General features: G+C 39.4%; 1 pseudogene; it reads right to left on the reverse strand.

Annotated features, from left to right (window-relative positions):
* Positions 1–12367: 12367 nt before the first annotated feature.
* Positions 12368–13047, reverse strand: LOC108288212 (annotated as a pseudogene).
* Positions 13048–14896: the final 1849 nt, after the last annotated feature.

Raw genomic sequence — 14896 nt, forward strand, 5'->3', positions numbered from 1 at the left:
GAATTAATTAGCATTTATTCATTTGTTCAACACACATTTCTACATCTCCTACTGTGTGTCCATGTCTACATGCTGCAAATTAGGCAGGAAACTCTATCAACATGAACCCCCCTCTTTCATGAGGCTGTCTGTCTCCTGGGGAAGACAGGGCCACAAACACACAAATGAATACATAGTGATAAGTAGTGGGATGAGATTTTACCTACCTCATCCCACTGATTCCCTTTTGCGGAGGGAAGGAAGGGAGGTTTTACTGAAACAAATACCAAGGGACTTATGCCCATATTTGGGACTGAGAAAGCAGGTAACAATGACAAGAGGAAGAAGATTTTGTCTTAGAGATGCTCCTTCTCTTTACAAGAATGGAAAACGCAAAAGCCACAGCCTTCAAAGGGGAGTTTGTGTGGGAACTGCCAGGGCAGAAGGCACATGGGAGATTCTGGTGGAGGCAGAAACCCAGGAGAACAAGCAGCTTTGTGACAGCCACAGAAAGAATCCATCCAGGAGGAAGTGGTCCAATGGAAAAGATGAAGAGATGAGCTACTCTGGCCCCTGGACTTCTGCAGTGTCTGTGATGAGCTAGGGGCCACATTACTTCCTCCTGCTAGGTACTGTGAAGGCTCTGAGGAACACAAACCATTCCTAAGGACACTTAGCCCCTCTTGTGTTCCCCAGATACTCTGAAGAAAGGAAAAAATTTGCTCCCATTTAGGGAGTGGTGTGGCGTGGTGACCTCTGTCAAAAGGACAACCCCCTCAGAGGCCTTCCCTCTTCCTGAGCCTACCTCCCACCTACATTTAGAACATGGGGCTCAGCACAGCCAAGTGCATTCTTTTTCTCTCTAAAAAATGCACCAGTGGCCAGACATGGTGGCTCATGCCTGTCACTCTAGCACTTTGGGAGGTCAAGGCGGGTGGATCACTTGAGGTCAGGAGTTTGAGACCAGACTGACCAACATGGCAAAACCTCGTCTCTACTAAAAATACAAAAGAACTAGCCAGGCATGGTGGCACATGCCTGTAATTCCAGTTACTCGGGAGGCTGAGACAGGAGAATTGATCAAACTGGGAGGTAGAGGACGCAGTGAGCTGAGATCATGCCACTGCACTCCAGCTTGGGTAACAGGGCGAGACTCTATCTCAAAAAAAAGGCACCAGCAGTTGTGTCAAAACTGTCTCTGGCTACAAAGTTGAAAGCTCTTAGCAGCCATATATGGAAATAGTGAAGAAATAAAGGTTGTTGTGATATGATCTGAAACAACCTTGTTTTTTTTGCTGTTGTTGTTGATGTTGTTTTTTATTTTTTAATTTTCAGAACAATGGCTATAAACACATAATAAAATGCTCCTTTCTCCTGAAGCTACAGAACTTATTTCTTTTCCCCAACAGTGTATTTGTTTATGTATAAAAATCTACCCTGTATATACAGTCTTTGACAAGGAACAGGGTAGTGCTATCAGCCCTCATTTTGCAAAGAGTCAAGCGAGGCTCCCTGACAGTCAGAAGGCAGCTCAGGGGCCAGACATCTGCCCTCTGACTGCATGGGAAGGTGGGGCAGCAGCAGTTTGGGCAGAAACAGAACTTGATTTGAGTCCAGAGCATAAAAGAGAGAGAGATGAACATTTTCCCATTCATGGGGAATTTTAGCCATTTGAAATAGCACCACTCTGAAAGCTTTCAGCAGAAACCCTCATGCTATTTTAGATCCTTCAAATTTTCCAGGTTGCTTCTTGGATGGTTCTGGGCAAATTAAATGTGGTATTCATCCTTACCTCTGAAAATGCAAATCTGTGTATTCAGTGTATTCAACCATGATGGGTCATGTCCAAATCTCTCATTTTAACAATCTTCAATATGTCTTTTTGTAGCAATGGGAATTTTGAACCAACCCCAGATGAAATCTACAACCTTCAATAAATTCACAGATGACAATTATATCTCTACAATCACTAAAAAAATAAATTAAATAAAACCAACAGAAATGGAATCGACAGTAAAAGAGCTAAATTATAGATAACAGAATATTCATAAAATGATACCTCATCTCATGAGTGTGGGTGCACTGTCTGCATGCCAGGATTTCTTTAGCCATTGGTGATATACAGCATATTGCAATTGAGTGCAATTACAGTTAGCTATAATTAAGAACAATTACAGCTTTTATTTCTCTACTTGTTCTTTAAAAGCACATTTGTAATAAAACTTTTTTTAAAAGGTGAAGAATATAATTATACATCCTTATAATGTCTCAAATAATTAGTTTGACTAAAGTTTCTTCTGGAACAATTTTCATTTTAACTGTCAAATCTGCCATTTATAGTCAATGAAACATACTTAAAAAAATTCCATCATTAACCTTTTTTACCCCATATAGCTGTATATGAATTATTGGTACAAATTAAAGGTTCGGTATTTAAATCTCTAGGGCCTGCTGCAAGCTGTAAGAAATTCTTCCCGTTTAGTACTGTAATGTGTGTGCATGCACATGTGTGTGTGTGTGTGTGTGTGTGTGTGTGTGTGTATGTGTATGTCTTTGAACAAAAAGGAAATGCTATATTTGTAGAGTATGTTTTCTTAAACAAGATTTTGGGAAAAAATTTCTTATGTTATGTTCTCCACTTTGCCTACTATGGAACACTCTCCTATTTGTCTATTTATTGTATATTTTTACAGCATCAAAACTAAGAAGCCCCTGGATTATGAGAAGTCTGCCTCTCAGTTTAGTAATTTATAGAGCACATGGTCAATATCAGCTTAATTAGGGCTAGGGAAATGCTACCTTCTCTTAATCTAGATTCTGACTCAATGCTACTTCATTCCTGTTTGTCTCTCTCCTGTACTAGACTGTAGATTCCATGAGGGCAGCAGCTTGGATGCTTTTGTAACATCTCCATCATTAACACTTAGGAGAGTGGGTGCCTGGTGCAAAGTGCTGGGTAAACTGAATACACTGCAACAACCAAGAGGGCTTTTTTTCAGGTTTTTCCCATTTATGTTGGGGACAATCAAAAATTTTATCACCTGAATGACTTTGAAGATAGAAGAAAATTAGGTAGTACAACTCTGGAAATTAAGAGTATTTTCACCATGTATCCCATTGAATTAGCAGACGTAGGAAAGAAATGGTTAGACAAAGCCTATGCATGTTGGGAATGAGGAGTTGGGACACATCATCTTTTAATGTCTTCCACAACTTTTACCTCTTTTCTTTGATTGCTTGGCGTTTTGTTTTGTAGTAATTTGAGACAGAGTCTGGATTTATTGCCCAGGCTGGAGTGCAGTGACATGATCTGGGCTCACTGTAACTTCTGCCTGTTAGGTTCAAGCAATTCTCCTGCCTCAGGTGCTCCAGTAGCTGGGACCATCACACCCAGCTAAGGGTTTTTGAAAATTTATTTTTAGTAGAGATGAGGTTTTGCCATGTTGGCCAGCCTGCTTTTGAATTCCTGACCTCAAGTGATCCTCCCGCTTTGGCCTCCCAAAGTGCTGGGATTACAGGCAGTTTCAACGTTTAGATTTAGATAGTAATTTACCAAACTTAGGCCAAACTCTAATGGAATTTAACACAAGGTTAAAATGGCATATGTAATTGTGTGGGGGTGAATAAGTAGTAATTCCATTCCTAGGAAAGAAAGTGAGTGACAAAGATATGAATATATTGAAAAATTGCTGTTACTAAAAATACCCTCAATATTCAAAATACTGAAATTACTGGATGTACTTTATTTTGTAAACTTTACCATTTATTCCATAACAGCCAGCAATTATTACATACTATATGTTAATCATTTTGCTTAGCACTTCATACACATTCCATATGTCGACAACACTGTTAGTTATTAATTATCATGTCAATTCTTCAGATACAGACACTTGAGGCTCAGAGAAATCAAATCAATTTGAACCCAGGCCTGTCAAAGTCTAACGTGAACAGATAAAACAAGCAAACAAAACAAAACATGGCTGATTGTGATCAAGAGACATCCAAACATGGTGATAATGTGGGTGGATCCTTATCTAAAGGCCGAAAGGAGAGAAACAGGGATCTAAGAAAAAAGTTCCACTCCCCAATTTTCTTTTCTTTCTTTTTTTTTTTTTTTTGAGATGGAGTTTCACTCTTGTTGCCCAGGCTGGAGTGCAATGACGTGATCTCGGCTCACCACAACCTCTGCCTCCCCGGTTCAAGCGATTCTCCTGCCTCAGCCTCCCAAGTAGCTGGGATTACAGGCATATGCCAGCATGCCTGGCTAATTATTTATTATTATTTTTTAGTAGAGATGGGGTTTCTCCATGTTAGTCAAGCTGGTCTTGAACTCCCGACCTCATGTGATCTGCCTACCTTGGCCTCCCAAAGTGCTGGGATTACAGGCATGAGCCACCATGCCCCAGCCCCACTCCCTAATTTTACTGACAGATCCTTAAGTGTTTTTCCAACTGGTTCTCAGGAATTGATACTTTCTATGACAAACATGGATATATGCATATTTGAGGTTTTGAAAGCAGTTATGGGGTAAAATGGCATTTATTAAGGATATGGGGGTAAAACTGTATTTCTCAGGAGTATGGGGTTAAAGCTCAGTTTAAACCCTCCCCAAGTGTACCAGAGGCAGGGGCATGGGCATTAATCACAGCAATGTCTGCAAGAGAAGCAACTTACATGCCCAGGAATTAGGTCATGGCTCAGTAAACTGTGCTATGGATGTTGTGTGCAAAAATCTAGGGAGTGGTTAGAAAGAATGAGGTAGGCTTCTAAGTTTTAATATAGATAAGGTTGAAATGGTGGCTCATTCCTATAATCCCAGCACTTTGGGACGCTGAGGTGGGAATATGGCTTGAGGACAGGGTTTCATGACCAGCTGGGAAACATATTGAGACCCCATCTTTACAAAAAGTAAAAATAAAAATATTATTCAGGTATGGTGACACATGCCGGTAGGCCCAGCTGTTTGGAAGGTGGAGGTGGGAGGATCACTTAAGCCCAGGAGATCCAGGCTTCAGGGAGCTGTGACCGCACACTGCACTCTAGCCTGGATGACAGAAGGAGACCCCGTCTCTCAAATTAACTAATTAATTAAAAATGGATAGAATTACAAGTCATGCTGAGTGATAAAAATAAGAAGATACAGAATAATATGATTCAGTTTAAGGAGGTTTATGTTTAAAAATAAAAGGCACAGATGAATAAAATATTCCATGGGTACATTTGAGTCTGGACACAGATGGCAACGGTCCTGGAAGGGAACACAGCAGCATGACCCATGGTGGACTCTGTAGAGAGGAGACAGCAGGTGGCATGCACAGAGTGCTGGGTGCCTCCTATGCTGGGCACCAGCACCAGGGATGTCCTTAACTCACCACACCCATAGCTGGACCAGGTCCAGCCACATCAGTGAGTCTTTTATGTTATACGCTTATGCATGACCTAGGGATTGGCTGACCTCCCCAGTGACCGCATGTGGGCCTCCTGTCCTCTAGGGGCACTATGGAAGAGGCCCTGGTGTAGGTGGCTCTGCATCATCCCTGAGCACAGCTGCACTCCACTATTCCTGACACCCTTCACTCACTGCCAGGAGGAAATGGAGGGTTTAGTACAGAGTGGAGGCCCAGCACCATGGAGGCCCTTCTGAAAACAAGGGCAGGTTATAAAACTCATTCCACTTGGTCAGATTGGCCTAATAGTATGTAGCTAATTCCTGAAATATGTACAAAGTCAATTTTATACATTAGCTCATCTTTAGACTCCCTATAGAAGCTTTCTTACTTGAAGTGGCCCTTTCAGACTCTTTCTGTAAGAAATGTAATCAATTTCATCTTAATCTGTTTTATATATTTGTATTTTCATCAGTTGAGTTTGCTTACTGGAAAGTTCTATCATTAATAGAATTCTCCACAGTAAGGGGAAGTAGAAAGTAAGGAGGTACATGTACCAACAAAAACTAAGTCATAGGTGACAAATGCAGCCTGAGTTGTATATGTAGCCATATGTGCTTTCATCTGCCATCCTGGGAGCAGAAAGGTCAGATTTTTCTGGGGTGGTGGACTGGTAGAACCCTCATGTCTCATAAATATCACAGAGACATTACACAAAATAAATGCAAATGGAATAATGTGAGCCAGCTTTCTGGTGGAACATGTCACTTAGCTGATGTGCATAGTCAGGGCCAGTCTTACTGAGATTAGGAAATGGTATTGAGGAGCTCCAAGGAAATCTCACTTTCCTCTCACTAACCTAAGCTCCTAGACCAGTTCTTTGACAGCTAAAATTTCCCTTCTTTTGCTTCCCCTCCTTTCTTCCTCTCTTTTCTCTCCTCCCTCCCTCCCTCCCTCCCTTTCCCTTCCCTTCCTTCCCCTCCTTCCTTCCTTCCTCCCTTTCCTTCCCTTCCTTCTCCTCCTTCCCCTCCTTCCCTTCCTTCCCTTCCCTTCCTTCCTTCCCTTCCTTCCTCCATCCCTCCCTCCCTTACTTCTTCCTTTCCTCCCACTCTCTCCTCTCTATATTTCCTTCCTCTCCTTCCTTCCTCTTCTCCCTCCCTTTCTTTCTCTCCCTCCTCTCCATCTTCCCTTTATCTCCTTCCTTCCTCACTTCCTCTCCTCCTCTCCCCTCTCTCCCTCCTTTCCTAAGCTTTACTAATGTGTAACTGACATATGATCAACTGTACCCACTTAAAGTACAGGATTTGGTAAATTTACACCTGTGTAACTACTGCCATAACCAAAATAATAAATAATAAATATGCCTATCAACTCCAGAAGTTTTCTTCTGCCTCTCTGTAATCCTTTCCTTCCATCTGTTCCCTGTCCCCAAGTAACCACTGATCTGCCTTCCTTCACTCTATGAAAGTTTCCATTTCCTAGAATTTTATATAAACAGAATCCTATGGTATGTATACTTTTTTTCTTGAACTGGCTTCTTTTACTCAGCACAATTATTTCAGGATTCATGCATGGCGTTACTTGTATAAGCAGTTCATTATCTTTCATTGCTGAGCAGCATTCAGTTGTGTGAGTAGACCACGGGGCTTACTTATCCACACGTTCCTTGATGAACATGTGGGTTGTTTCCATTTTTTGACACTTTAAATAGAGAGTTGCTATGAACATTCGTGTACAAATCTTTGTATCGAAACTGTATGATTTCCTTGCTCTTGAGTAAACATCTAGGACTGTAATAGCTGTATCAAATGGTAGATGCGTATTTAAGTTTTTAAGAAATGGCCAAACTATCTTCTAAAGCAATTGTGAGACTGTACTATTTTACATTCGCACCAGCAGCGTCAGAGAATATATGAGAATTCTAGTACTTCCCCTCTCACTGTGATTTGGTACTTTTAATTTTAGACATTCAAAAAGATAGGTGGTGGTATCTCACTGTACATTGAATCTTCATTTTACTAGTAACCAATGATGTTGAGAATCTTTCTGTGTGAACAGAAAGCAAGTAGTGATGGTGAGAATCATTCTGTGTGAAAGATTCTCAACATCATCGACATTTGTGTGTCTTCTTTGGTGAAATGCCTATTCAAATCTTCTGCCCAATTAAAGAAAATGGGTTGCTTGTTTTCTTATTGTTGAATTTTTGGGGATTTTTATAGTTGAATTTTTGGGGATTCTTTATACATTGAAAGTAATGGCAAAAACCTCTATACATATAGTTGAAAGGATTCTTTACACATTGAAAGCAAAGGCAAAAACCACAATTATTTTTGCACCAACCTAATATATTCTGGACACAATTCCTTCATCACATATATACTTTAATAATATTTTCTCCTAGTCTGTGACTTCTCTTTTCATTCTCTTATTGGTGCCTTTCAAATGAAATGAATTTAAAAAAATTTTAGTGAAGTCCAATGTACCAGCTTTTAAATCACACTTTTAGCACTGTATCTAAGAACTCTTTGCCTACTCAAAGTCACAAAATTTTTTCTCCCATGTTTTCTTCTAAGTGTTTTATAATGTGAAGTTTTATATTTAGGTCTGTGATCATATTGACTTAATATTAAAATGATCCAAGGATCAAAGTTTATTTGTATGTGGTTGTCTAATTGGTTCACTATCATATGTTGAAAAATGCATTCTTTTCTCACTTCATTGCCTTTGAGCCTTTACTGGAAATCAGTTGTCCAGATGTGTAAGGTTTCTTTGCTTTATATACGTAGGTTCTCTTTTCTGTGGCCTTAATTAATCTATCTTTTTGTCAAGACCACACTGTCTTGATTACTGCAGCTTGATAAAACATCTTGAAATCATGTACTGTTAGCCTCCCAACTTTGTTCTTCTCTGTCAAAGTTATTTGATTATTTTAGGTTCTTTGTGTGTTCAAAGAAATTTTACCAAAAAATTCTACCAAAAAGTCCTATAGGAATGTTGACTTGTATTGCATTAAATCTATAGATTCTTTTTGGGGAGAATCCATGTGTTAACACTATTGAGTCTTCTGACCAATAAATTCAGTGTGTCCATTTATTTGGCTCTTCTCTAATTTCTCTCCACAATGTTTTCTGTTTTCAGTGTACAGATTTTAACCTCTTTTGACAGATTTCTCCCCAAATACTTAATACTTTTGAAGGAATAACACGTACAGTATACAGAAATACTATTACTTCCATTTATATGTCTTGTATCTTGCCAACTTGTGAAACTTACTTATTAGTTCTAGTAGCTTTTTTATTAAGATTTTATTCAATTTTCTACATAGACAATCATGTTGTCTGCAGATAGACAGTTTAATTTCTTTCTTTTCAATGTAAGTGTCTTTTATGTTGTACTTTTATATTGCATTCTTTCTGACCACACTGGCTACAACCTGCAATAGAATGTTGAATGGGAGCGGAGAGGGCAGACTCATTGTCTTGTTTCAGATCTTGGAGAAAAATAACTCAGTCTTTCACTATTAAATGCTATAGCAGCAGGAAATTTTCTGCTACTAGATTAAGGAAGTTTCAGGTTGAGAACTTTCTCTTCTATTCCTAGTTTGCTGAGAATTTTTTTTTTAAATCAAGAATGGATGTAGAGTTTTCTCCAATTCTTTTCTCAATCTATTGAGATAATTGTATGATTTTTTCCCCTTTAGCTTGTTAATGTGATAAATTATATAAATTGATTTTTGAATGTTACACCAATCAGACCCCATTTGGTTATAATGAATATCACTTTCTATAAATTGTTGGATTCAATTTGCTAAAATTTTGTTTAGAATTTTATGTCTATGTTCACCAGGGATACTGATCTTTAGCTTTCTTTTCTTGTAGCACCTTTGCTTGTGCTAACAGGGTGATGCTTGTGTTATAGAATGAATTGGAAAGTATTTTCTCTTTTTAATTTTCCAAAAGAGTTTGTTTAGAAATGGAACCATTTCTTTTTTAAACATTGGGTAGAACTTATCAATAAAATGCTCTGGTCTGTCATTTCCTTTGTGAAAAAACTTAAAATTCAATTTCTTATTAGATATGGAAAGTCAGGTTATCTATTTCTTATTGAGTGAGTTTTGAAAACTTGTGTCTTGCAAAGAATTTGTCCATTTAATTTAAGTCAGGGGTTGGTTCTTAGTCCGTGATAGGGTTTGGGTCTGTGTCCCCACTCAAATCTCATGTCAAATTGTAATCCCCAATGTTGGAGGTAGAGCCTGGTGGGAGGTGATTGGATCATGGAGCAGATTTCCCTTTAGTGTTGTTCTCTAGATAGTGAGTCGGTTATTGTGAGATCTGGTTGTTAAAAACTGTGTAGCACCTCTCCATCTCTTCTTCCTCCAGCTGTAGCTTCCCTGTCACTTTCTGCCATGATTGTAAGTTTCCTGGGACCTCCCCATCTATGCTTCCTGTACAGCCTACAGAACCATAAGTTAATTAAACCTCTTTTACTTATAAATTACCCAGCCTCAGGTATTTCTTTATAGGAGTATGAGAACAAACTATCACAGTCTGCAAGCTAAGAATGTTTCTTACATTTTTAAAGATTGGGGAAAAACATACATGACATAGACCATTTGTGGTCCTCAAAGCCAAAAATATTTACTATCTGGTCCTCTACAGAGAAAGTTTGTTCACCCCTGATCTAAGTTGTCAAATCTATTGGCATAAAGTTGTCATAATACCCATGATTATCTTTTTAATACCTGTACAATCTAATGATATTACCTCTTTCATTTTCTGTATTCATAAACTATGCTTTCTTCCCCACCCCACCCCATAAGTCTAGCTAGAGGTTTGGCAATTTTATCAATCCTGTCAAATAATCAGCATTTAGTTTCATCAATCTTCTTTGTTGGTTTTCTATTTTCTATTCCACTTTGACCTTCATTATATCCTTTCCTTCACTTACTTTGGGTTTAATTAGCTCTTCTTTTTGTAGTTTCTTAATGTGGAAGCTGAAGTAATTGATTTGAAACTTTTCTTTGTTTCTAACCATAGAGGTTTAGTGCTAAAAGGTCTCCCACACCAGGAGGCTGAGGTTGCAGTGAGCCAAGATTGCGGCACTGCACCCCGGCTTTGTGACAAAGCAAGACTGTCTCAAAAGCTAGCAAGCAAGCAAGCAAACAAACAAAAACAAAAAACGTCCCCCAAAATAACCACTTTAGGAGCATCCTTTGATGTGCTGTATTTTTATATATATCCAATTAAAAATACTTTCTAATGATCATTTAATTTATTTGACCCATGGATTATGCAGAAAGGTTTTATATTAGCTTCAAATATTTGGGTCTTTCCTATTGATTTCTAATTCAATATTTTTATCATTTATATATTTTGCACTACTTGAATATTTTAAAATTCATTGAAACTTGTTTTATTGCCCAGAGTGTGAACTATTTCGCTAAATGTTCCATGTGCACTTAAAAAGAATGTGAATTCTGTTGTTGGGTGTGATGCTTTATAAATGGCAATTAGGTCAGGTTGTTTCAAGGGCTGTTCAAATCTTTTATATCCTTACTGATTTCCTGTCTACTTGTTCTATCAATAATTGAGAGAGGAATGTTGAAAACTCTGACTATGTGGATTTGTCCATTTTTCCTATGAGTGTTTGCTTCATGTATTTTGAGAATCTATTATTAGAGGCAATATAGTTTAGAATGACTATATCTTTCTGATTAGCTGATGAACTGACCATTTTATGATTATCAGATGACACTCTTTATCCCTGGCAATAGTCTTTGCTCTGAAATTGACTTTGTCTACTACTAATGAGCCATTTCAGCTTTCTCTTGATTTGTGTGTTAGTTTCTTAGGGCTGATAAAAAAAATTATCAGAAAATAGGTGGCTTAAGAAACAGAAATTTATTCTCTCAAATTTCTGGAAGCTAGAAGTCTAAAATCAAGGTATTGGCCTATGCATGCTCCCTCTGAAGAGCATCAGCTCAAAAGGTTCCAAATATCATCACATAATTCACATAAATTAGGTATGGGTGAGACACTGGGTATGATCCAATCTGGGAAAATTCTTGTCTTTCTGTGGACCTGTGATACTAGAAAACAAGTTATCTGCTTGTAAAATACAATGGTGGATCAGGCATGCAGTAGACTTTCCCATTCCCCAAGGGAGAGAATTAAAGAAATAAAGGGGTTACTGGTCTAAAGTAAGATTGAAGCCCAACAGAGAAGGTTCCATTAGTCTTTAGGGCCAGATAATATTCTTTGCGGCTGATCCACCCTCTGAGCCCAAGAAGACTGAACCAGTCACAGTTTCTGGGCCTACAGAGACCACACTGGCCTCTCCTCTATGTCCACTTTTCTGGCCTCTGCCTCTGTAGCTATTTCTTTTCTTTTTCTAGAAAGGTAGAACGTGTTTGTAGTTGGGCAGTTCTATCAGTCTGTTTTCTGCCTGTAGAATCCTAGAAGTTCAACACCCTTCTTTCATTTTATTCTTTCTCTGTTCCCTTTAGTACAAACTGTCAGTTTTTCTGCTGATATCATGTTCTCAGGAAGATTGTTGCTCTCCTGTACCTGCTATGAGATTCATATCATTACACAAGACGATTCTGTGCGGATCCTTCCTGGATGACCCATCTCTGTTGCTGGCCTCTGCTAAGATGGTTGCTTGGGTCCATGAGTCACAGGCCTAATCTCTTCAGCAAAGGTTTGTCCAGCCACACCCTTGGCCACATTGTCTGGAACATATTATCTGGATAGGTTGGGATTTTCCAAATCAAGTACTAGTCCTTCTTTGTTTAATAGTTACTTCCTCAATTTTTCTCTTTCCTCTCTCATTTTGCCTTAAGCAACAAGGAGAAAACAGGCCACACTTTTACGTGTGTGTGTGTGTGTGTGTGTGTGTGTGTGTGTGAATTTGTTTTTATTGGTGAAGAGGACGTGGGGTGAGAAATGTCACCTTGGGCTATGGTATGCTCTACCTCCCAGAGAATGTCCATTTACATTCTAGACTTCCTGGGCTGCTTTATGGAATTTTTCTCCTTCTTGGAGCTGCTGTTGCTGCCAGCAGCCTCTTCAGGTCCACTGCTGACTGGCTCCTCTTTGGAGAATTTCCCCTTTTTCTTGGAGACACTTTTGTTGCTTGCCTCTTGGGGTCATTAACTGTTTTCTCCTTGGGTGAAGATTTCTTCCTCTTGGGAAGACTGGTGCTGCCAGTGGTCTCTTCAAGATCACTACTCATCAAATCCTCCTTGGCAAAATATTTCTTTTTCTTGGGTTCGGAGAAAGAGATAGAGGTCTTCCATTCCATTCTCCTGAGGAACCTCCTGGGGCTTTTTCTTTTTCTTTTTGGGTTTTCCACTTGTCTCCTCACACTCCTCTGGAGTACTGCTATTTTCTGAAGATGTGAGGGCAAGTGCAGCCAGGCGTTTCTTTTCCTTAGTGTTTCTTCTCCTGTTTCTCCAGCTTCATAGTAATCTCAGCAGCTCCTTCCTCTGCCTGAACCATTGCTTCCTTCATGACATCCAGACTCTTGTGGGATCTCTCCAGTCTCACAGAAGGACCGTCGCTCTTCAACTGGTTCTCAAAGCTTCTCCCAAATACACTTGAGGGCACCTCAGAGAAGCAATCAATTCATAAGGCAATACTGCATTTGTTTGCCAGGTATCAGGAGACACAGCTTTTGTTCTTGGTAGCTGCTCCAGGCCACCCTTTCTACATTTTTCTTGGAAATCTCTCCAGCTAAATCCCCAAGTTTGTTGCTTACAGGTTCCACTTTCCACCAAACCCTAGAAGGCAACTCAGCTACATTTTCTACCACTTTCTAAAAAGCATTCTCTTTCCTCCCGTGCCTATATAACATATTTCTTCTGAGACCTCACCAGAAGCACCTGAAATATTCTTATTTCTACCAACAATCTGTCCATGATGATACAGGCATTCTCTAAAATGATATATGCTTTCTCTACCATGGTCTTTACTTCTTACTGAGCCTTCACCAGAAACATATTTAGCATCCGTATTTCCACCCATAATCTCTTCAAGGAATTTTAAGCTTTTCCTGTCATGATGCCTCAAAATTCTTCCAGCCTTTACCTATTACCCAATTCCACATCCACTTCCACATTATTAGATATTTGCAAAATAGCCCCCCATTTCCCAGTACCAAAATAAACATTAGTTTCCCAGGGTTATCATTACTAATTACAGATGATCCCAGGCTTACAGTGGTTCAACTTATGATTGTTCAACTTTAGAATGGGTTAATCAGGATGGAACCCTGTCCTAACTGAAGGGGCACCTGCACCAGAAACAAGGTGTCTTTAAACAATAGAAATTTATTCTCTCACAATTCTGGAAGCTAGAAATTTGAGATCAAAGTGTTGGCAGGGTCACCCTCTGTCTGAAGATTCCACAGAATAACATCTTGCCTCTTCCTACCTTCTGGTGTTTGCTGAGAACCCTTGGCATTCCTTGGCTGGCAGCTGCATCCCTAGAGTCTGCCTTTGATGTCACCTGTCCTGCACGTTGTCTGTGCCTCTGTGTCTCCTCTTTTCCTTTTATAAGAATACCGGCCATATTGGATTTAGAGCCCACCCTAATCTAGTGTGCCCCCATCTTAACTAATTGTATCTCCAAAGAGCCTATTTCCAACTAAGGTCATATTCTGAGATTCTTGGTGGACATAAATCATTCACAGACACTATTCAACCCAGGATACGTGATGTATCTGTTTTCATCCTTTCCCTTTTAATCTGTTTATATTTTTATATGGGCAGTTCATTTCTGCCTGTTTTCTGCCTGTAGAATCCTAGAAGTTCAACAGCCTTCTTTCATTTCATTCTGTCTCTGTTGCCTTTAGTACAAGCTGTCAGTACAAGCCGCTTATATTGGCAGCAGCATATAGTTGAATCTTGCTGAATTAATGGCTTATGATCCCCATTGTGGAGGGGAGACCCTTCTACATGCTGTACCCATTGCCCTGTGGACCTAGAGGTGTTCCTGTCTGGCTGATGGGAATGGGCACTATTTTCAGCCTTGTGTAATTACCAGTCACTGTTACCTTTAATCCTTTAAGTGGTTCTCTCTCCAGCTTCCAGGAGTTTCTTTACATGCCTACGTTGATCAGTACTAAGCTAAGTACTAAAAGGGGACTTTCTACAGATCTCTGAAGTTTTCACTCTACATAGCTGTCAGCTCTCTAGTACTCTGCTGTGAACTTTAGCCACCTTAGTATTCCTCGACTCTCAGCTTTGTTTCCTCAACTCAGGGAGTCTACCAGCCTCCTTCTTCCCCTTGCACATGCCCTGAGCCATGGCCTGGAAACTGTCTCAACGCAGCAAGCTGGGGGAGCTTAGAGCTCATACCACTTGTTTCCCATCGCTGAAGGATCACTGCTCTTCATTGTCTGACGTCCAGTGACTTGCAAACTATTTTTTCAAAACTGTATTTTATTAATATATTTTTAAAATGTATTTAATACATTTTGTATTTTTTTTTTTTTTTTGCTTTTTTTGTCAGACAGGAGAATAAATC

The sequence above is a fragment of the Cebus imitator genome, unplaced genomic scaffold (assembly GCF_001604975.1).
Source record: "Cebus imitator isolate Cc_AM_T3 unplaced genomic scaffold, Cebus_imitator-1.0 Scaffold368, whole genome shotgun sequence".
Classification (NCBI taxonomy): Eukaryota; Metazoa; Chordata; class Mammalia; order Primates; family Cebidae; genus Cebus; species Cebus imitator.